Here is a 23385-nt window from a genome sequence, read left to right as displayed (position 1 = left end):
CAGTGCCTTTTGGGATCAGTATCAAGAAAATTCATAACATTGTTGAGGATGAGTTCAGTAAAAAATATTAAGCATTGTAAAACATAAATGATTCTAATGCTGTCTTCCTCTAATCTGGGCAGAGTAGTAATCTGCTTTTGTGAAAAGCCAAGAAGAAAAGTTGTTTATGGTGAATTTATCAACACATTTATTTGTATAATGCTGACATCCTCACATGCTTTCATTTTGGGAAAGCTAAAACCAGTCTGTCAGGACTGAAAGAGAGCCTAATGCCAAACAAAATCAGGGAAAATGACAAAATCCTCCTTTGATTGTACTTACATGAAATGTAGAAGCACCCTGGCAGTCTCAATCAGGCACGCACTCTGTGTGCATGTATTCTCATGCATTGTTGTTCTTACTGAAGTCTCAGGGTGCTGAGAACTCTATTTTATGAGATACCATGATAGTAATAATTATGTTTGTGTTAAACTGTAGATAAAGCCCTTGCCTAGATGATGACATTCTGTGAAATCCTTCTTTTTTGAGGACTGGAGAATGGGCCTCTCTTGGAACATTGATGAAAACTCTACTGTGGCTTTTCATCTTTCATCATGTGGCTTTGAAACTGAGTACCTATTCAGATGTTTTCTGATGGAGGCATGTGAACACAGCCAGTCAGAATCTGCCTCGGATCAGTTGAAAGGAATCTTAGCTGCTTGTTTTTAAATGGAAATTAATATACATTCTCTATGACTGTAATATACAAATTGCTTTTTTTCCTGTGTGCGCTCAGCAGAGGGCAGGAAGGAATTTATTGCAGTCGCCACACAAGTCTAGTACTTTAATATGGTACTGCTTGAAAAGCTAATTGCTTGAAATTCATTTGATAAGTCTATGTCATGCAAGTGTGTGGGGGGAAAGGCTTTCAATTAATTCCTTCTGCATACGAAAGGAGAGTGCATGTGTTCAGGGAGGAAGGGAGAATGTGTCACCATTTGAGAGGGACCATTGAGGTAGTTGCTGTCACCATTTAAGAATCAAGATTGTAGTAACTAGGGATGAAAAAAGATGCACTGTTGGTGTATTATGGTTTTTGGCATGCAGTGCTGTGCCTGTGTCCACTGTGTGGGCTGTCCTGGTTCTGTGGGACCAGGTGTAATTGCTTCATACCAGTCATTAACTGTAAATAAATACTTTCTGTTGCTGAGTATGTTCTAGTTGTCTCTTTATGCAAGGGGTAGCAAACAGCGGCTGGTGCTGGTAGGGTACCATGGACTGTGAGGTGTGGGAAGGCTTTGCTTGTCCTTGTCAGTGAGGGCTTTCTTCCCAGAGCAAGGCTAAAAAATAGGTTCAGTGTTCTATAATCCTTACTTGGAAGTAATTTAATACTAGGCAGGTCCCTTTCACTCAGTAGGAGCTGCTACTTAGATCAGAGCTTGCTGCTTGTGGTCAGGCAGCATGAGGAGCAGCTTGTTGTAATGGGAGGGCTGCTCTGTCATTGTCAGGAATAGTGGGGATGGAAATGATGTGAAGGGAAAAAAAAAACAGCAAGACCAAAACAGTTCCCCAAGCAACATGTTGCTAAGTATTTATCATCAACCAGATTCTTACTGCAGGATCAGTCAAGGAATTAGCCTACCCCACCATCAGCACATTCATTGTTCTGCTTAGTGTACAAATGTAAGTGCTTCTATTAATGGGTGTTTGATTTTTTTTTAATTAAATATTTGATATTAATTATAGCCTATATTCTTATGCCTATAACTTTTAAACACTGGTAAAGAGCAGAAATAATATCAGGGGCTCAAACAGGAAATGGTAAATAGTGAGTCATAATGTAAGCACTGAAGAGGTAAAAAAATCAAATGAAAAATTCAAATACGGTCTCCAAATATACATATGTCTCTCATTTTAAAAGCTGCCGTAATGTTTGTTGAGTCATTCATGCTGCCCTTCTCCTAAAGTTTCCTGTGATCAGATCACATTCCCTATGATACTGCAGGCAGCTTCATTTTGGTAAAGCCTCACTAGCTTCTAGAGAAAGGGATAAAATTAATGGTATTTTCTGTGGCCCATATCAGCACAGGAGCTGAATCAATATATTTGTGGTTTGGAACTGTTATTGTTTTATTTGGGGCAAATCCATTTCTGGGAAACATTATATTTGAATCAAACCTTTTATAGATAAACACATTTTATAACTGTGTTACAGTATAAATAGAAGAAAATGTTTAATGATGGGGAAGAATTAATGAGGCATAACAAGCTTTAATAATTGTTGTTGTGTAAAATTATTTTGACCATTTATTTCCATGGATATTAAGCTGATGATGGTATTGAAACGAGTATGAGTGTATTTCCATAGTAGTTTGTTTCAGGTAATAAAGCTTGTTTTGTAGCAGATGAAAGTTACTGAGATTTGTCGTAGTATTTTTGTACTAGTATGTGCCCAAATAATCTGGCATCCAGTGTGAGTTCACATAATTCTGAATGCGTGTGGCATAGTATGTCTTGCCTATGAATGTGAATTTTGTTTAGCACAGCTGTGCAGTGAATGTGCTGTATTGCACATGTCTTTCCAGATAGGTATGATTTATCTTGTGGAGAAGCCATTGAAAAGTCCTATTTTCATTTGCCCACCTTGCATGGTTTTTTTTCCAGAGAGCAATATTTAAAATTGCCTTTTTTTCCTTTCTGGTGGGCCAACTCTGAAATCTGGAAAGAATCAAAGCTCGTAAGAGACACATAATTTTAATGCTGTCTTTTCTTGGCCTATATAATATAATAGGCAAGATGTATGCAGAGCAGACTTTGGATGGAATAGACTGTATCTTGCAGTAAACTGATTTTTCTCAGGTTGTTTTAATTCCTGATGAATAGTGTATGCCAAGATGGAGTAATGATGGTAACAAGAAGACTGATGTGAAGATATTTTTGATGGCAAAAAAAGCACAATTTCAGTCTGTAAATGAGTGTTGGGAATCGGAAGTCATAGGGTAGGCCCACCAGGGACACTGGCTGGGGGCAGTGCTGTGGAATTGAAAGAGAAGCTATCACCTGTCCTGCAGGCAGAGTCTCCCATTGATAGGTGAGCAGGGTACAACTTGATCCTTCCACAAGCTGGATCCCTCCTTCAGAATTTCTGCAGATGTTGTTAGCAGAGGAGTATTCTTTAGAGGGTGAGGAAACTCGCAGTTGGTAGTCCTACAAACTGTCATTCAGAAATGGGTCTTTAGGAAAGTGTTATTGGTTTGGGCAGGTGGTTGTATTAGTTATGTTATTGGATTTGCACAAAGGATATACAAATCACATGATGAAAGTGGAAATTCTTCAATCAAGCACATCTGGCCAAACAGCTTCTGGGAAATCTCTGTTGTAAAAACCTATGATTGCATTCAGGCAGGTATTCAATGAAAGTAAAAATGTGAGCTGCCTGTGATCTGCTACCTGGGGACTAACAGAAAATGAAAAAGTTGATGATGACGCTAATAGTGTGTTAAGTAAAAAGAAGATGGATACAGAAATCCCATTAAGTTCCCAGTAAATCAATACAATAATAGCAAAAAGGGGAGGAGGGAAAAAGAACAAATACTGAGAGGAAAAAAATTGGATTTTTTTTTTTTTTTAAATGTAAGCAAGGGTGGATAAGAACACCTCCTGGCAAGAGATTATTGGAAAAAGAATCCAGCTCTGACATTCACATTGTGAGAAGGTCAGTTTAATCTGAAGAAATACCTGAAGATAAACCCAGTAACTCCCACTTACTGGTCTTCCTTCCCTACACGTAAGGACGTTATACTAAGTTTAAGGATCACAATATGAATTTTACACATGAGCGCAGAATGGAAAAAAGATTTAATCTAAACCTGCATATTGTCCCTGCAAGGTCACAAATAGAAAAGAGTCAACTAGATTGCACTTGCCTGTCTGTAGTGATGCACAGTTGTTTCTCACGTCACCTGCTCTATGTCTTCAATTTATTTTAGCTGACGATCACAAATACAACATTATGTCTGCCTATGTACTATATTCCAACTGATCAAAAAGTCAAAATTAACTCGCTGTTGTCATAATGCAACACAAAAATTTACTCATTATACTTTACCTAGTATTACTACACTTCCATGAATAATAGGATAATCTCATGGATGTTTAGAGAAAATGGAGCTCAGTACTTTCTTCCTTTTACTGGAGGTGATTGAATAGATCCTCTGGGGCCCCTCTGCAAGCAGATACCAACCTGCTTTCTGGCTTTGGTAATGCTAATGTTCTTTGATCATTGGGCTTTTAAACTGAGAATCAGAACCAGGGAGTCACAAACCTTTGCAAATCAAACCATATTAATAAAAGAAAACTATTTGCATTTTGGGAGAGAAAATCTCCCTACTTTCTTCCCTCCTGAAAAATACTTGGGAGTTGCTCAGAATAATCAGAGCTGTCATTATACTAACAGAATGGTTTTGGCTTGCAGAAATTGAAGTCCCCTGAGTTGAAGCTAGAAGGAAGAGAGGCTTAATCCTGTGTCTGTGATTAATAAGGTTTCTGGTAGATTTGGTAATGTTAGGCTATAAACAAAAGTAGGCAGTAACTTCCGACAGTTCTCATTGCATGAAGTTTTAATGCGGAATTCTTGTGCTAACTTTTCAAGTGATGATCAGTAAGAAAGTTGCCTTTGAATTTCTTGCAGGTAAATGTTACTTAGGATGCACTTTAGAAAACTTCTATTACCCTGAACTAAGAAAATTACAAAATCAGTACTGAATGGTGCTACCTTTGGAAGTTATTTTAGACATGAAAAAGTGGGATAGGGCCCCACTAAACTGAATGGCACAGCAATCACAAGAAATCAATGGGTAAATGATAAAATGACAGTCTAATGCAATAATCTTTGTCACATCTGATGTAAATTGGCAATGAATTCTTACCTATACATTTCCGTAGGTTTTAGAATAAGTAATAAAGCAAAGTGTTAATATATCTATTTCTTCTGACCCTAAATTTATGCTTTCCACCTACCTTTTATTTTAGAATTACTCTATTGCAGTTAGATATGCAGGATTAATGGAATTTAAATGCTTGACTCTTGGTTTCTTCTTGTTTACTGTGTGTCTAAAATCCCTGTTGCATTTCACATTTTTCTTGAGGGTTGTGGTAATTGAAAGCTCCTGTTTGTCATGTTTCTTCTTTCACACCCCCCATGCTGACAAAGGCATTTACATAAGAGATGCCTCTTTTGAAGAACTGTATCAGTGAAATTTTTTGATTGAGACTACAGTTCATGCTACTGCAAGAGCTGTTTTGATGCAGCAAGTTCATAAATAACTTTTATTACAAATTCAACTTTCAGAGAATGTCATTTGCAAACACATCCTTTAGATCCTACACACCATGTCAGTTCTAATGAGTTAGAAATAAGTTCACTCTGTATTGGAAATGCACGATGTTTAGAGGCTCAAACTGGCTCTTTTCTTGCTGCTTCTTTTGTTATAACAAATGTTAATGCCAGAGATTTATGCCAGAGAAGTAAGTAGACAAATCTCACCGTTGCAAAGGAATTACTGAGGAATGTAATGCTTTGGCATATTACTGTTAAATTTCAACATTGTGCATGCACAGCATGTGGTGCCAGGAGGAAAAGGAGTTGAAACATCTATATGCAAATCTGAGTGCAACTTTTCAGTATGGAATGCATCTTCTTTCTGAATATATCAGCAGCAGTACTTAAAATATTTAGGGTTTGGTTTTTTTTTCCTTAGAATAACTAACCCTACTTGCTGTAAAATACAATGTAGATGTGATTTGAATGTCACAACCTACCAATTACATATTGAGTTACTGCTTTTCTAAATTGTCTAGGATAAAGAAGGTGAACTTTAAAAATATTGGAAGAAGCTGTTAAATTCTGTTCTTCCTCTTTCTAATTATCTACTCAGATGTCTGCATAGGCACAGGAAAGTTTAATTTTGCAGGACTTAAAGAGCTTGCTTGGGATTCATTAATTTGGGAACTGGATTAAATTCCTAGCTTACTTGCTATTGTAACCTTAAACATATGCAAGGCAGAGGCACCCACTGCTGTCTTTTACTTTGACAACCCATTCTCTGTATGGTCAGCTACCTGTTACCATGCATTTAGACAGTGGGGTGCTGAACTTGATTGTGACCTGGCATAACTATATTGTTAAAAAGATGTATGAATAGTTATTGGTGTCTGCTTTTGAGAAGTTACTGCACAAAGATGCACCACCAACGTAAGTTCCTTGCAGCCTGATAAAATACTTATTTCAAGTCTTGATCCAGCTGAGAGTATGAAACACTAGAAGGAAATAGGGCTTATGCAAATGAGCTAACTAAAAATGTATATATTCTAGCTGCAGTCCTTTCGGTGGTTGCCTTAATGCTCCCTTTTGGGTTGCTAAGCTTCCCTACTCATGCCATGCCTTGGCTGTCATGTTTATTCTGTCAGGAATAAAAGTTTATTCCTTTACTCATTGCTGTGTAATGACTTCCTTCAATTCTCAGCCTGCTAGATCTTCAGCTCTTTATAAGGAACTGACCAGATGACTGACTCCTGTTACATGTTTGGACTGAAGGTACTGGACAGTCAGGGATTGTGCATGACAACTCTCACTACAGATCACTCTGTGGATCTGCTTTACAGATTTTGCTTTACAAAACAGAAGAGCCAGGGGATGCTCATGCATTAAGAACCAAAAGGGAAAAATCTGTGAAATGCCTTAAAGAAATGAGGTCATGCTCTAAAAGGTGAAATTGTTGATAGCCCAGCTGAAATGGGTCTTTACCACTGCATGCAGCATCGGTAAAAAGCAGGAGGAACTGGAAGCCACCTTTCAGCTAGAAAGCTATGATCTCTTTAATATCATGGGATAAATCACATGACTGGAGTGTTGCAATTGATGGCTATAAACTTCAGAAAACATTTTGAGAATCATGGTCTAGTGGAAGGTATCCCTGCCCATGACAGGGGGAATTGGACTAGATGATACCTGAAGGCCCCTTCAAACCCAGACCACTCTTTGAATCTTTGAACTTCTTTAGTCCTTGAAATTAATCTTTTTTATAATCATACTGAAATAAGATTTCAAGGACATTCAAGATTACTCAACCAAGCCATCTGTTTGCTGAGATGTACTTAAAAAAAGCACGATTGTCTAAAACTATGGAATAGTTTATTCAAAAGAAGTTTGTCATGTAATTGGCCTCCCAGTTCCACATTTTAATGGAATACACATGGAAAATATGTATTTTGTTGTATTTGGGAATATGTAGAATTTGGGAATATGTAGACTTTATCTGCTCTGACTTATTCATGTATGTTGATACACTTTAGCTTTTTTTTTTTTTTTTTTTTTTAACGCAAAGCCAAACGAATGAGGAAATAAAACTGCCATGTAAATAGTCTGTGGTTATATAACCTGCAAAGTTTGGAATAGTCAAATAACATTACACATAAGTTTGTTTTCACCTTCTACTCTTTCAGAGCCTCCATATCGCCTTTGCAGAGGCAACAGAAGAATAATCAACCCATGTGAATTATAAATAACAAACCAATAAGTAAAGTATCCTGGGCTGCATCAAAAGGTGTGACCAGCAGGTCGAAGGTGATCCTGCCCCTTTATTCTGCTCTCGTGAGACCTCACCTGGAGTATTGTGTACAGTTCTGGTGTCCTCAACATAAAAAGGACATGGAACTGTTGAAACAAGTCCAGAGGAGGGCCATGAGGATGATCAGGGGACTGGAGCACCTCCCATATGAAGATAGGTTGGGAAAGTTGGGGCTGCTCAGCCTGGAGAAGAGAAGGCTGCGTGGAGACCTCCTAGCAGCCTGCCAGTATCTGAAGGGGGCCTATAGGGATGCTGGGGAGGGACTCTTCATTAGGAACTGTAGTGACATGACCAGGGGTAACGAGTTCAAACTTAAACAGGGAAAGTTTAGATTGGATATAAGGTGAAAATTCTTTCTTGTAAGGGTGCTGACACACTGGAATAGATTGCCCAGGGAGGTTGTGAATGCTCCATCCCTGGCAGTGTTCAAGGCCAAGTTGGATGAGTTCTTGGGTAATACGGTTTAGAGCGAGGTGTCCCTGCCCATGGCAGGGGGGTTGGAACTTGATGATCTTAAGGTCCTTTCCAACCCTAACTATTCTATGATTCTATATGTATTATTAAAACTGTTTTTTTTCCCAGTGTATTTTACACACCTTTAAATCCATTTCACTTTATAATTATACAATGCATAGTCTCTCCTTACGAATTTATCTAATCTCCCGTCTTGCATCATGCTGTAAATACCATGAATTGGACTAAAGAAGGGGGGTGAAGCTTGGGTTTCGAACATAGAATACTGATACCAGACCAGTATCTTAATAAACACATACTTGAAATATTTAATCACTGTCAGTATTATGATTGTTAATAATTTGTGTTGAATTAAGATGTAAATGTTCCGATACTATAAAGAGAGGGCAAGCCAGATACGGAGGTCTGATTCAGCAGTGGGGGAATTTAGGGCTGAAGTAGCCAAAAGAGCAGAACCGCACCACTCAGTAACCTAAAATCTATTAGCAATTTACAAACTGGGATGGGTCTACCATGTGGATAGTGATTTCTGTTCTGCATCCACAGACAATACACACCATTGAATGCCTCCAGCACAGTGATAGTAGTGACCAGCAGCATGGCCTTGGGGAAAGAGGACACTTGCTCCAGCTGGTTAATGAATCTGCCTCTTGGCTGGTGGCCAGGCCTTTATCCATGGTGGATTGGGCTCAGCCTTCTGCTTCCTGTTGGACATCTAAATTCCCAAGCAGCTGTTATTTACATCAGTTACTGCTTTCCAACCTAGGTTGTTGGCTTAAGTGACCTATGACCTTCTTGGTCACCCCAAGCAAATCTTCCTGGGTTTTGCCATAACTGCCATAGCGTAAAACCAGTTAGTTGTTATTATCACCAGACATGCTATAAGCACGTAAAATTGTTTGTCTACTTGTCTTTATTTCTTTGCCGTGCATAGTTAAACCATTAAACAAGGGCAGATACAGTAAAGAGATTTTGGGAAAGCCTTCCCATAATAATTGCTTGAATGTTTCTTGTTTTACCAGCACATACCAGAAATAGCAGGTGAGTTAGACCTGGACAGATGTAGACAAGGTTTTACTTATATGAGCATTGCTTTTGGGTAGGCTTCAACCCAGTGACACTCTCCCCTTAAGTGTCTTTTTTTTCTTGACTTAAAATCTCCCCAGTGCCCAAACTGAAAGGCCTAGACACCCTGAAATTTTGTATGAACCTTTTTCATATTTTGATCAATTCCATGTATGGCCTCAGCAGTAGTACAGAAATGTAAAGATTTGGATGACATAAAACCATATGCAGACAACAGCACAACTGTTGTATAGTATACACAACTATTTTCTGCATCTAACCCCCTGTTCTTAACAAATTATTAGAGAGCTTAAAGTTATTGCCACCAAGCTCAACTCATCAAGAAATGTGAGTGGTTTAAGCTTCTAGAACAGAGTTTCTGCTCCTATCTTCCTCAATCAGAAGAAACTTGGGTAGAAAATTTGAGGGTTTTGGCAGGAACATACTGGTATGGTTTATAGACCTCCGCCCTAAGAGTTAAAAATTAAGGTTCTGTAGCTTGAAAGCCAGCTAAATGAGGGCACATGCCTTTTTTATACAGAACACGTCCATTATGTTCTAATTATCATTGAAAGTGCAACATTTCCCATGAGAAAAAGACAAGGAAATAATAATGAAGGTTGTACATTGCTTATGAAATAAATTTACCCAAACCTGTTCTTTCAAGACCACTTTATAGAGGTGTATGTACATGCATGCACACACACACACAGATATCCACAGAAGTTGAAATATGGGAAAACTTTCTAAACTTTTATAAGCATATTTTCTGTTTTGTCAATGACAGAAGATGTGCAGAGGAAGAGATGGTGTGAGCATGATTCCATTTGAGGTGCTGAACTGACATAAAAATACAGGGTTTCTATATGGTGGAGATATCTGAGCTTCCATTAGAGTCCATATACCAAATAACTTCATTACAGTCAGCTGCTTTCAGTTTCAGAGGGAAGATTACCCTTCTCATTTTTGTCCCCAACACTTTCTGTTATATGTACATACATGCACTATTTTCAGATGCTTAAACTGTGTCCATACTGTCCTGCTCTAGACTGTCAGTCACTTTTTAAATTGTTAACCACCATATGGGTGTTCATCTTTGTTCAGGGCTTAAAATATCTGGTAGAAAATTGCTGATATATTTGGTCTTGCAGTTTCTCCCTTTAAAAAAAGGAGGAATTCTAGCAAGATGGCTGAGATAGCCTTGGAGAATAATATTCCATGGTAGAGTCATCCTCATGTGGTCCTTTTACAAGAATCATCCTGAGATGATCTGCTTCTTGGCATTGACTGAAGTAAACACCAGGGGTAGGTGAGCACTCAGGGGTATACATCCACTGTGCAGCAAACCTGTACACAGCTTCTCTGCATAAATTTGGTAACCCAAGCTTATTTTAACTTTGAGTTTTCCTCTTACCACAGGAAAAATCCTCGTCTTAAAATCTGGTTTATTTTTACCCAAGAGATTTGAATTTATCAAATTCTGCTATGAAACATGTTTTTTTTTTTTTTTTTTTAGAATGTTTCTCTATAGTAACTTCATCTGGAAAGACTCAGGCTTTAAAGGCAAGGAATCAAAGCTCGTTTCCTTTCCAGGAGTCCTTTTCTTATAAATATTCCTGGTGCTAACAGTCTGGAAAGCGTTGCTTGACACAAGCTTTATTGTGCAAGAGGGTCAGTCTCCATCTAAAAGGTGAGATTCTGTTTTTTTTGTCCAAAGGTTCAGTTTGGAATTGGCTGTCTGAGTCAATGAGGATGGAGCATGAAGGTGATGCAGACTTGTTTAGGCCATTCTGAGACTGTTCTGGGGTTTGGAAGGAAAAACAAAAAGATAAACCATACACAAACAGAAATAGGATGGAAAAAAAACAATGGGCAGCTGTAAATTTGTAGTATGAAGAAGTTATGTATAAGAAAAAATACATGTTTTTGTAAAGATATGAAAGGTATGGATTCGATAAAAAGTTAATATTTTGTATGCATTGGGTTTAATTTTTTGTTTTACTTTTAGTGCATGCCTAGATGCTTGTCCAATGTTAAAAATATGGGCTGTTTTGGGTTAGCTCAGTCTTTACGACACTAGCTCCAGAGAAGAGTAGTCATTGTTTCTTGGCATGTCTGGTAACTTTTCCAGTAAATTACTAATTTGATCCCTCTAGCAGAAATTACAAGCAGTAAGTCAAACTCAATTCCATTATTATCAAATAGGAAGACTGCATTCCCACAAAGACGTTGAATTTCTAATTGCAATTTTACGTGTGTGTTTGATTTTCATTATAGCAAATTACTCTTGCCAGAGCTGTTAGAAAAAGCAGAGGAGAAAGCCCTAATTAAAAGGGTAGAACACAGAACTTCATTGAAGCCATGTCTAGACATACTTGATAACAACATAAATATGTGAATGTGTCATGATTTAAAGCATTGTAAAATACAATAATGCTATTTATCATTCCCTTCCTGAATGAGAAATCCAATTTAATTAAATGTAAATCCTATTTTACCGGACTTCACTGGCTTTGATTCTTACTTCAATCACCATGGTTTATTTTTTCTGTGTCTTTTGAAAATGTCCTTCAAGAGCACCACATTTACTATGGGAAATATTTAAAAAAAATTATAAAAAAATAATGACCTTTTAAAAATCTAGTGAAATATGACAGTTTTCAAAACAATGCTCAGGAAAATACAGATAAAAAAGACTAACAAATATTGCTCTGAATTCAGTTTTTGCTGAATATGTTGCTACCACCTTGACAGGCCTATTGTTTATCTCTATCGCTCGGTTGCACAAACTGGCATTAACTGCCTGAGAACAACTGAGTCACAGGGTAAGAATAAAACTTTCTTCCAGCAGAGTATTATAAAGTGTCATTGTTGGCTATTTCTATCATCAAGATAGAGCATTTTGATGACAGTTTAAGTGGCTACAGGTACTTTCCCAGTTTAGGTCTAGTGTACATGTCCTCTTGGTTCGCTTATGTCCTGATACACATGCTGTGTCTCAAAATGAAGTAAAAAAAAATAAAATATTTCAATGCATGTGACTGTTAGTATATATGATTGCTGCAATATGCTGATCCAAGGAGAGCAAAGACAGAAACATTTTCTTCTTAGCTGCCCAGCAGTTGACAAATACACTTGAAAGACAAATTACAGTGCAGAATAGCTTAATGCCTTCCTAAACCACTAGACTGGTTAAGTAGAATAAGTCATCTGGTATGATTCCTGTAAGATAATATTTTCAATTATTGCATTTTTATATAGTTTTTTCAAAATAGTATGGCCATTATCACATATCAGAGCAACTTCATTGCTAACTTAAAGTTTGCAGGATACTATTGTTAGTGTGCAAGGCAGAAGGGTATATATAATAAAGGGCATGCTGTATGTTCTGTCCAGAAGATAGGCTGAGATAATTTTGTATTGATACCTGAAGTGTGAGACTTACATTTCTTGCAAAATATAATAATAATTTAGAAACTCAGTTAGTTACTATGTTATCAAAGCAGTATTAGTCTGACAACTTTGAGGGCACATAATCTACTTTACTTGCATCTTATAGTTCAGATGAAAATTCCTTCCTGAGTTTTAGTTTTTGCCCTTTTAATTGTATTTCAGTTCTGTAATAGCAATTCTATGGTGCCTTTTTGTCTTTTAACTCAAAAGTTCTTGAAAAGTAAACAACCCTCAACCCCCAAATCTCTTTTGGAATATTTATTTAACTTGTACTTGAAAGACACATTATAACATGTAGGAAGATCACTGGTAGCTTTTTAGAAATACCAAGTATAGGGTAATACAAGTATAAAATTTATACTTGGCACACATCTGACAGGAAGAGGTGTTTATTTTGTAGCAAACAGGAGAAACTATATGACAGCATTCATAGTAGTATGAATATTTAGCTTCAGATTCTTCTATTTAGATACACGCACTCACATACACATATACACACACATATTTTGTGAAACGTCTACATTTCCTCTGTAAAACTAGTAGTCTGGTTTATCTAAACTCATTTTTTACAGTTTCAGTGTTTGATACTCCTACTCTTGCCTCCAAGGGCCCCAAAGAACATTTCCTTTAGCCTGAATACTAAACTGCCTTCCTGTTCTGATGTCACTAATGAAATGAATCTACTTAAGAATCATATTCCCCGATAGCACCAGAGCACACTGCTGGTCACCATTGCACTTGAGTCACCATCCCTGGAGGTATTTGAAAGATGTGTAGATGTGATACTTAGGGACATGGTTGAGTGATGGATGTGCCAATTAGGTTAATAGTTGGACTCAATGTTCGTAAAGGTATTTTCCAACCTAAACAATTCTGTGATTCTAAATAACTGCTGATATGATTTTCTACTGGCTGTGATTTTTCTGTCCCTGAATGAAATTTCCCATAGGGGAATTAAAGCATATGGTAGCAAGACTGGAATCTTAGTAATAGCTGACAAAGCCTGTCCTTGATAATGAACAATAATTTGAAAGGCATTTCAGAAGGTTGTATTTGGCATCACAAACACATGCATAGTGAAATTCTGTTCTGTACAGTAACACTTTTAAAGTGTTTAAAACACTTTAAAAGCTTGTTTAAACATACCTCTGGGAGAAACAATCTGTTTTGCTAATGTCTTAAGCTCTACGAAAAGAAGCTTCCTAGTTTCACAGTGTTTTTTTAATATCACCTCACTGCTGGGAAATGGGAAGTCTGCTTTGGTACTTTGTTGCAGAAGTTGTCAGGGAAAAGCTAGCAGGTAACCTACCCTTCCTTTCCCAGAAAGCACTTGAAAAAAAAAAGAGGCACATTTTCATTAGTGCTAAATAGCAACATTTTCAACACTGATTCTTTTTTTTCTGAGTAACTGTGAACTAAAAACTTCCCAAAGCACACAGCCTTAGATTTTAAGGCTCTTAGTACTCTGCAGCTTATGAAGACCCACAGAAAGTCATAGAATCATTTAGGTTGGAAAAGACCTCTAAGTCCAACCATTAATCTAACTGCCAAGTCCGTCACTAAACCATGTCCCTAAGCGCTATGTCTAGACACCTTTTAAATACCTCCAGGGATGGTGACTCAACCATTTCCCTGGGCAGCCTGTTCCAGTGCTTGATAAACCTGGAAAAATGATAAAGTTTCTCATGGAAAAAGAAAAGTCCTGTTTTAAATAAAGGTATCACACAATTGTCTCAACAGTTTCTAATGGATTTTTCTCTTGAAGAATTTATTAAATACCTGCAATTGACTTTCTGCACTATTTCCCTGATTGAAGGAGAACTAGAGGGTGTGTTTGTGGCTGATTGCAATTCCTGATTGATAGGGAGAACGACAGATTGCTATTAATATCAAGTCAACTCTTTTTAAGGAAATATGCCTGACAAACACTGACGGATCCTATCAAGAGAGTCTCTTGTTTATTGCAAGGCTGATTGCTTTAAAGCCCATACTGAGAAAAATAAAATTATGCTTGCATTATCTTTTATATAACCTCTTCCAAAAACTTTGTTTAATATGATCAAGTGGGAGACTTGTGATGTAGAGATGACAGAAGAGAATCGTGTGAAGACAGTATATTTTGACTGCAATGAAGGTATGCTTAAAAGAAGAGGCACAATGGTTAGAAAAAGTAAAAGGTCCCTGGCCTTTGCTGTTTAAAATATAATAAAGATATTTATTGATACTGTATGCTCACATGCTCTGCTGGCCAGAGGAGTCTGATTATTTAATTGACATCACATAGCAGGTCAGGGCAGGAAAAGAAAAAGACATTTTCAGAGATGTAAGAGTGAAGCCAGAGATTTGTACATGTTGCTTGCATGTGATTATATGCATTATTCATCTATAATTCAAAATATTAACAGAAACCAGAAGTCAGTCCTCCTTCAGCCCTCTGTTCTAATACCTCCACCAGAAAGAAAAGCAAAACCCAGATGGTTCCTAGTCAGGTGATTTACTTAGTCAACATGAATTTTCAAGTAATGTTAAGTTAACTTGGCTGTGTTTTGAGCAACTGGAGTTCATGTTTACGATTTTATTTCTGTAGCTACTAAGATAAGTATGGTTTATATACAGCTGAGATACTTATGCATTTTATATTACAAATATTTTTAGCCTCACTAAACATGATGAAAACACCAGTAAAAGCTCAGAAATGTGTGAGACCCTGCAGATTTGGAGAAAGACCCTGAGTTTTGAACCCTATGGCCAAGACCTACATTATAGGCAAGAAGGAGCTAAGCCAAGGCAACCCTCTGGGGCTGAGTCCCACATATCTCAGGTGTGTTGGGCCACCCATACATTCAGCTTTACCTCAGGGTTAGAGATCTGGTCATAGATCAATGGATAGCGCATAGGGTGATCTGGACACTTGTGTGGTTGCAATTACCTGTTGAACTCTTGCGTACTGGGTAAACGTTTGAGGTTGAGCAATGTCATAGTGATGACAGCTCTTCCCTGGATAACGAGAAGGGAGTACAATTGCAGTAGGACTGTATATTTTCTAAACCAGTAAAAGACTAAAAGGGGTAGGAAGTTATACTCAAACATTCTTACTGCACAAAAGCCTCAGGAATCCTCAAATGTGAGAATAGCTTTATCTCACATATGATGACAAAAGCAGGAGGACCCGCTGCCAAATACTTAGACAGAAAAACAGCCTCATATAAATGTCATCATGTATTTGTGAATATGGGCTATACATGTTCTGATAAGGAATGTAGATAGCAGGTGGCAGTATGTCCAGGAATGAGATCAAACCATCTGGATTCCAGTCTGTCTAGGTGCCAGTGTTTAATTCTGAGAGTGACTTACTCATTCTGTAAAGGTCCTCTAAAGGCGCCGTCTTTGGATTAAAGAGAGCTGGACATCCAGTGAAAGTGCATTTGGTTTTGTACTGCTTGCAGGTATAAAAGCTCAGGGGGGACATGTTTCTGTGCCATAGCTTCCAGGAAAGGTCTTGCTGGAGCAAAAAAGCATAGGGTGTATAAATCAGATATGATTTATATCATATAAATCCCGCTGCTTTTCCCATTGGCTCAGATAATGACGAGAAAAGCAATTTTATAACCATTTTAGTTTCAGGTGCCTTGAGTAATTCTCATAAATTATGATAACAAAATAAAAGGTCATAGTTTGTTAAGAATACATTTAAGAGCTAGAACTCAAGTGACCTACATGAATATCGAGTCTGTTATCGGTTAAAAATATAAAAAATGCTGGTTCAGTCTGACCTGTAGGTGCTTTGTTGGAGTCAAAGTTTCCCCCACAATGAAATGCTTTTATAACAGCCTTTATAACTTGAGCTCACTTTGGTAACCAGTGTGATTGTTGCAGACTGAGATTGTGATGCTAATCTACTCCTAATCTGTCTAGTGATAAGGCTCATGTTTGTGGGTGTGTTGTTGGGTGTGCTGAGAGCTAAATGTAACCCAGAGTTAACTTTCTGATGTGCAATAGTCTGTTCCTGGGAGCTAACCCGCTGCTCTGGAAACTGATGTCGTTTTGACAGAGTTGTTCCTGTAAAGTGCTTTATTCATAAGGTGTCTGTGATACCCATACCCATAAACTATACAAAAACTACTAATGTAGTGGCAGCACACAGTGCTTAAACTTAAGTGCTTCCTATTTGCCTAAGTAAATTTCAGCAACAACTTTTGTCATTTATCAGGTTGGCATAATGTTTACTCAGAGGGCTAAAGGCAATAATGTTTGCAATCAGTACAAATCAGTTTTCTCTTGATTGTGGTCAGAAAGAGAAACATTTAGACTGTAAAATGAGCTACTTCATGGTCAAGGTAGATGTGTATTTTGATGACTACATTTCCATAGTGATTTTTTTCTGTTTCCCTGCATGATCTCTTTCCTCTCAATTCCTCTATATAAGTTTAATTGCTACTGATGGTTTGGTTCATAATCCATCAAGGCTTAAAGCAGTCTTACCCCCGTCAGTCATGTGCTGCATAAATTACGTGACCCCTGCTATTTCTAAAGAGTAATTAAACAAATATAGCAGCAACATTCATGTAAATACAGAAATCAAGTGCTTCTTGACCCAGTCTTATTTTTGTTGCATTTTATAGAGAGGAAATGATGCTTTAAACAGACCTCAAAATTCACTTTGACGTATGGAGAACTAGTGAGATGATATTGGTTTTTTTGATGAGAAAATGTGACCCGCTGAAAAGTGACCAACTTCAGAGTTAACGTATAATAATAATAATATTAATGAGGAAAGAAAATAAGTTCTTTTCCTCTGAATGTGGTGTTCTTTCACAGTAGATGAGCTATTTTTGCTCCAAGTCTTCCGAATCCATAAGGTCTATAAATCAATAAAAGTAAACTACATTTCATGCTTGCTTGTCAGTTCAGAATTAAACATTGTGTTTTTTTCTGTGATATTTCCACTCTTACATTTCCAGTCCTGATGTGAACCAAGGTTTAACCTTGAGCTGGTCCTGTTTCTTCTTTGTCTTTTGAAAATGTATACTAGAGTTAAAAACTTTTCCATGTTTCTGGATTTCTAGAGCAGAACTGGTTAACAAAATATGTTTGTTGTTTTTGTCATATGGTTGAAGATGAGTAGATTGATAGTTGAGACTCCATGAAACCATGGGACTAGGGAGAAGGAATGGGGAAGGAAAGAGAACAATATGTAATGGTTATTCAGTTCATTTCAATCAGTAATACTCATACTATTACTAATGAAAATAAATAAGGAAATAAGCGAATTTTCCTTTAATACCCTCTACTAGTTTTATAAGCCAACAGATACAGAGTTAAAACTATGAATTAATTTGATAACACTAGAGGGAAAGATTGATGTAAAAGTTAAAAAAAAAAAGCAGTACTGTTATTCTTTCTGCAAAATATCACAAATAACTTATTTCTCTTTGACTAATCATTCATTTGGGAACATTAGCCTGGAGTTTTGCTGTTAAACATAATTAGCTGTCTTTTATCTCCTGCATTTGGATAACATGTGTTTTTATTGGTGTTAAATGATCCCTTGGGGATGATGAGTATCCAAATTATTAGTGCTTATGGAAAAAAATATCAGTGAGAATAGACATTCTGTTGCAAGTATTCCTGTGCTGCTGGCTCTTGGACTATTTTTTTTTTTTTGTAAGAAAGAGATGTGATACTTTGCTTTTAATTCTGTAGCATGTGTGCCCCATAAATCCAAACTAAGAAAAGATAGGTAGTCTTTCTTGGGTTTTTTTTAAGTGAAAACTTGTTTGTCCCTTAAAATTCTGTAAATAGACTAAATAAACCTTCCCTTGGAAGAAGGTTTTCTGGGTTTTTTTTAAACACTTCCTGCAGTGTGAAGGCAAGGTGTAGGTGTCTTAACAGCTGAGAGGTGAAACTCCAGCAATTGTGAAGTCTGTCTCACACAGATGTGCGGATATACACAAAACTCACATTTAGACTGCTTATGCAACGTTTTGCAGGATTATGTGTTTCTGGGTAGACTTTGCCATGCATGAATACGTATTTTATCTTTGGGAATCCTGGAGAGAAATCTTCAGTCTTACAAGAAGGAACAAATACATGCAGAATAGAACTTTTTATTTTTTTTTATCATCAAAGACTTTTACATTTGTTTATTTTATTTTACTGAATGCTGAATAAATGCATAAAGAAGTGATCTTTAAACTATGGAAACACATAATTACTTACTTTTTGTGTAATTATATGTAAATGCATTTTAGAAACACATATACTAAGTTTACATAGAGTTGTTGAAAAAAGGACAGATATCTCCTTTTGAGACTTGGAATATACCTTCGAGTAATACAATATATTTTATAATAACATAACAGAAAACAGAAAGACAAATGTCAGGTAAAGGAAAAAAAATAAAGGAAATAATAGAAAGATGAAAGACAAATTGCCAGGTCAAAGAAACAATAAATAAATAAATTTGACATAAGGGATAGAAAATAGTATGTCAATTGTTAGTTTAATTTGTTCATATTAATTTCCATTTCCCAAGTACACATGGGGAAAGTCAACTTAGAAAAGAAGTTAGCATTTTGCAACTTTTTTTGAGGCAATTTAGGGATTTTTTTTTTCCAGCTGGGTGTGGCCCTGGAAGATCTACCAGGCAGGCCAGAACTGCTGTGTTTCCTATTAGAGCCAAGGCTGCTAAGCTTGCTGCTGTTGCTGATTCTGAGTTTTCCATGTGGATTTCTGTCCCTACGCTGCTGGAGTCCTTTAACAGCACCTACGGCCAAGGTCTTTGCAACAAAGGTGAGTTCACTGCAGTGCCAGAGGAAAGCAGTAGAAACAAGATGAAGGGAGAGTTATGAGTTTGTTTCAGTTTCGGTTTGTTTTTTTTTTTTTTGATGGTTGATTGATTTTTTGGTGTTGCTCATATTCCTCTCTCTTCCTGCAGTTTCTTGATGCAGAAATCTCACACTGCCTGGTACTACCTTTGTTAAGTGTCTCACATGATATGGGGTTGAACCATCTCCACATTACATGTTATACTTGTGTAAGATTTTATAGAATCATAGAATCATAGAATAGTTAGGGTTGGAAAGGACCTTAAGATCATCTAGTTCTAACCCCCCTCCCATGGGCAGGGACACATCACACCATACCATCTTACCCAAGGCTTTATCCAACCTGGTCTTGAACACTGCCAGGGATGGAGCATTCACAGCTTCCCTGGGCAACCCATTCCAGTGCCTTACCACCCTAACAGGAAAGAATTTCCTCCTTATATCCAGACTAAACTTCCCCTGTTTAAATTTTAACCCATTACCCCTTGTCTTACCACTACAGTCCCTAGTGAAGAGCTCCTCCCCAGCATCCCTATAGGCCCCCTTCAGATACTGGAAGGCTGCTATGAGGTCATTTTCTCATCCACCAGCACCCCAAGTACTTCTCCAAAGGGCTGCTCTGAATCTCTTCTTTGCCCAACCTGTAGCTGTGCCTGGGATTGCTCCGACCCAGGTGCAGGACCTTGCACTTGGCATGGTTAAACTTCATGAGGTTGGCATCAGCCCACCTCACAAGCATGTCAAGGTCCCTCTGGATGGCATTCCTTCCCTCCAGTATATCAACTGAACCACACAGCTTGGTGGCATCAGCAAACTTGCTGAAGGCACACTCAATCCCACTGTCCATGTCAGCGACAAAGATGTTAAACAAGACCGGTCCCAACACCGATCCCTGATGGACACCACTCGTTACAGGTCTCCAGATGGACATTGAGCCATTGACCACAACTCTTTGCCTGTGGCCATCCAGCCAGTTCTTTATCCACTGAGTGGTCCACCTGTCAAATTGATGTCTCTCCAATTTAGAGGTAAGGATGTCATGTGTGACAGTGTCAAAAGCTTTGCACAAGTCCAGGTAGATGACATCAACTGCTCTACCCCTGTCCATCAGTTTCATAGCCCCATCATAGAAGGCCACCTAATTGGTCAGTCAGGATTTCCCCTTAGTGAAGCCATGCTGGCTGTCACCAAGCACCTTGTTGTTTTTCATGTGCCTTAGCTTGCCTTCCAGGAGAATCTGCTCCAAGATTATGCCAGGCACAGAGGTGAGACTGACTGGTCTGTAATTGCCCGGGTCATCCATTTTCCCCTTCATGAAAATGGGGGTTATATTTCCCTTTTTCCAGTCGTCAGGAACTTCACCTGACTGCCATGATTTTTCAAATATGATGGCCAGCGGCTTAGAAACTTTGTTCGCCAGCTCCTTCAGGACCCACGGATGGATTTCATCAGGACCTATGGACTTATGCACGTTCAGATTTTTAAGATGGTCTCGAACCAGTTCCTCTCCTACAGTGGGCCCAAGGTCTTCATTCTCACAGTCCCTGTGCTTGCCTTCCAAGACTTGGGTGGTGCAGTCAGAGCCTTTGCTAGTGAAGACCAAGGTAAAGAAGTCATTCAGAACCTCAGCCTTCTCCAAATCCTGTAGTTCTCCCGAGAGCTCCCAGTGTGGGCCTACATTGTCCCTTCTCTATTTTTTATTTGCTACATATCTGTAGAAGCCCTTCCTGTTATCTTTCACATCCCTAGCCAAGTTTAATTCTAACTGGGCCTTAGCTTTCCTAACCTGGTCCCTAGCTTCCCGGACAGCATCCCTGTACTCTTCCCAGGCTGCTTGTCCTTGCTTCCACTTTTTATAAGACTCTTTTTTCATTTGAAGTTTCCTCAGGAGCTCCTTATCCATCCAAGGATGTTTTCTGGCCCTCCTGCTGCACTTCCTTCTAGTTGGGATGTAATGCTCCTGAGCTTGTTGCAGGAGATTCTTGAATAGCAACCAAGAGTCTTGGGCCCTCCTGCCCTCTAGGGCTATATCCCATTGAACCTGATGAAGCAAGTTCCTGAAGAGGCCAAAGTCTGCTCTCTTGAAGTCCAGGGCAGTGAGCTTGCTGCAGGTTCTTCTCACTGTCCTGAGGATCTTTGTGGATTTTTGAGGAAAACGGCAATTTTAAATTCCTTGTCTTTGTGGTAATGTTGATGATTCCTCTGGGTGTTTCAGAAAATCATTTTGTGATGGATTTATTACTAACCTGAAAAATGTATGCAAAGGTGGATCCCCAGTCTGCATACTTCTCATCTTCACTAGAAACTTCCTACATGGAAGAATCTAGGCTTTTCCTCTGGAATGACTATGCTCCTGTTTGTTCTGACATAATGTTAAAGAATGGGCCAGAAAGAGCAGCTAGATATACTCTGGAAAAAGAAAAAAGAAATCTATGCATGTCAAACAGAAGTAAGCAGGCAGAATCCAATTTTGCTGGAATTCATATGCAGGCAATATTGAGCTTAACAATCTTGCTGCTGCCATACATTATACTTGCTAATCAGTAATATCACAATGAATGTAAAGGATCTGTTTCCTTCCAAGACTTAGTATTCAGACATTAGCTTGGAAAGGTGATTCTCACTCAATTTTTCACACCTCAAAATAGCTTTAGCTATTAAACTCTTTGAGTTCTAGGTAAAGATTTCTTGGAAATAAAGAGCAAAACCACTTTGCATTGCCTCTTGTAGCTGGATGGCATATTGATCTGAGGGTATTTCTTGAAGTTTCCGGCTTAGATTCCTGGGTGCTTTGGTTTAAACTGGGATGGCAAAGGTATCCACTGAATCATGAAATAATTCCTGAATAGCAGCTTACAGCCAGAGAATTTAATAAAAACAAGCACTGCCTTTTTTATGTTTTGGTGGTGTGAACTAGTGATTCATACGTGGTCAGTCTATTTCTGGAACAGGACTGGGAATTTCCAGATGAAATACAATCGAATGGCTGCAGTGGTAACATCATTAATCAACAAGTATAGAGAGTATAGCTCCATAGAAGAACTGGGATAAATAACCGAGCAGCGTAAATCTTGGAAACAGACTAAGGTTGAGTTTTCATTTATGCATTTATCTTCTTGACAGTGTATTGTACGTGTGGTTTTACTTTTTGTCAACACGAGTGGTGTCCAATCTCGTAGCTTTCTTGGGTGAGTGGCAACCTTTCTTTTTCTTCTTGGGCAAACTCTAAAAATTGCCAAGTTACTGAAATAATTCCAAGGGGGGGGGATATATATCTTTTTTTATACTTTGCTAATATGTTAGAAAGTTATGTCATATTTTTCAGAGCCAACAGGATCTGCTTCACACAGTGTCCGAGTTCTAACTTGTCAGCATTATTTAATGAAAGTTGATTGCTTAACAACCGAGAGCATCCAGATCTCTCTTTTTACGTAAAGATGATCTTGCAGGTACAATTTTTCTGTATCTTTCAAATCCACTCAATCTTTCCAGTGTTATTTATTGAACACAAAGATTGTCAAATAAAACGCAGTCAACCTACTCATTCTTTCTGTTCTTTTAATTTCTGAGGCAGCCTGTATGAGCATGGGTTTCTTAAGACATCAGTGCTCTTGCTGTCAGACAGCCTGCTTGTTCTGGTCTTGCCACGCCTCAGCTCAGCTGACACATCCTGCTGTGAATTTTGCCTGACAAAAGAGATAATAAAGCAAAATAGTTTCACAGTACTCACCTCCATCCCTTTTAGGAACTGCAGTGTACTTCACCATGGGTAAAGGATCATACGCTGGTGAAGTTATCCAGATCAGTGGCTGGGAAGACTTTTATATTTCTTTATTAGAGTGCTTGGGAGTTTTTTTCTTCTTTTAAGGACCAGATTCTAAGACTGTATAGTATAACGAATTTATGCACTCTTACATCATGAGAAATGGATAAATTCAAAGATTAACCAAAAGAAGAAA

This window comes from Neopsephotus bourkii, unplaced genomic scaffold (assembly GCF_033783945.1).
Source record: "Neopsephotus bourkii isolate Nb327-2 ecotype Australia unplaced genomic scaffold, CSIRO-AGI_Nbou_v1 NB_1508, whole genome shotgun sequence".
In the NCBI taxonomy this organism is placed as follows: Eukaryota; Metazoa; Chordata; class Aves; order Psittaciformes; family Psittacidae; genus Neopsephotus; species Neopsephotus bourkii.
The sequence above is the reverse complement of the archived record's forward strand: the minus strand, read 5'-3'. Positions refer to the sequence as shown.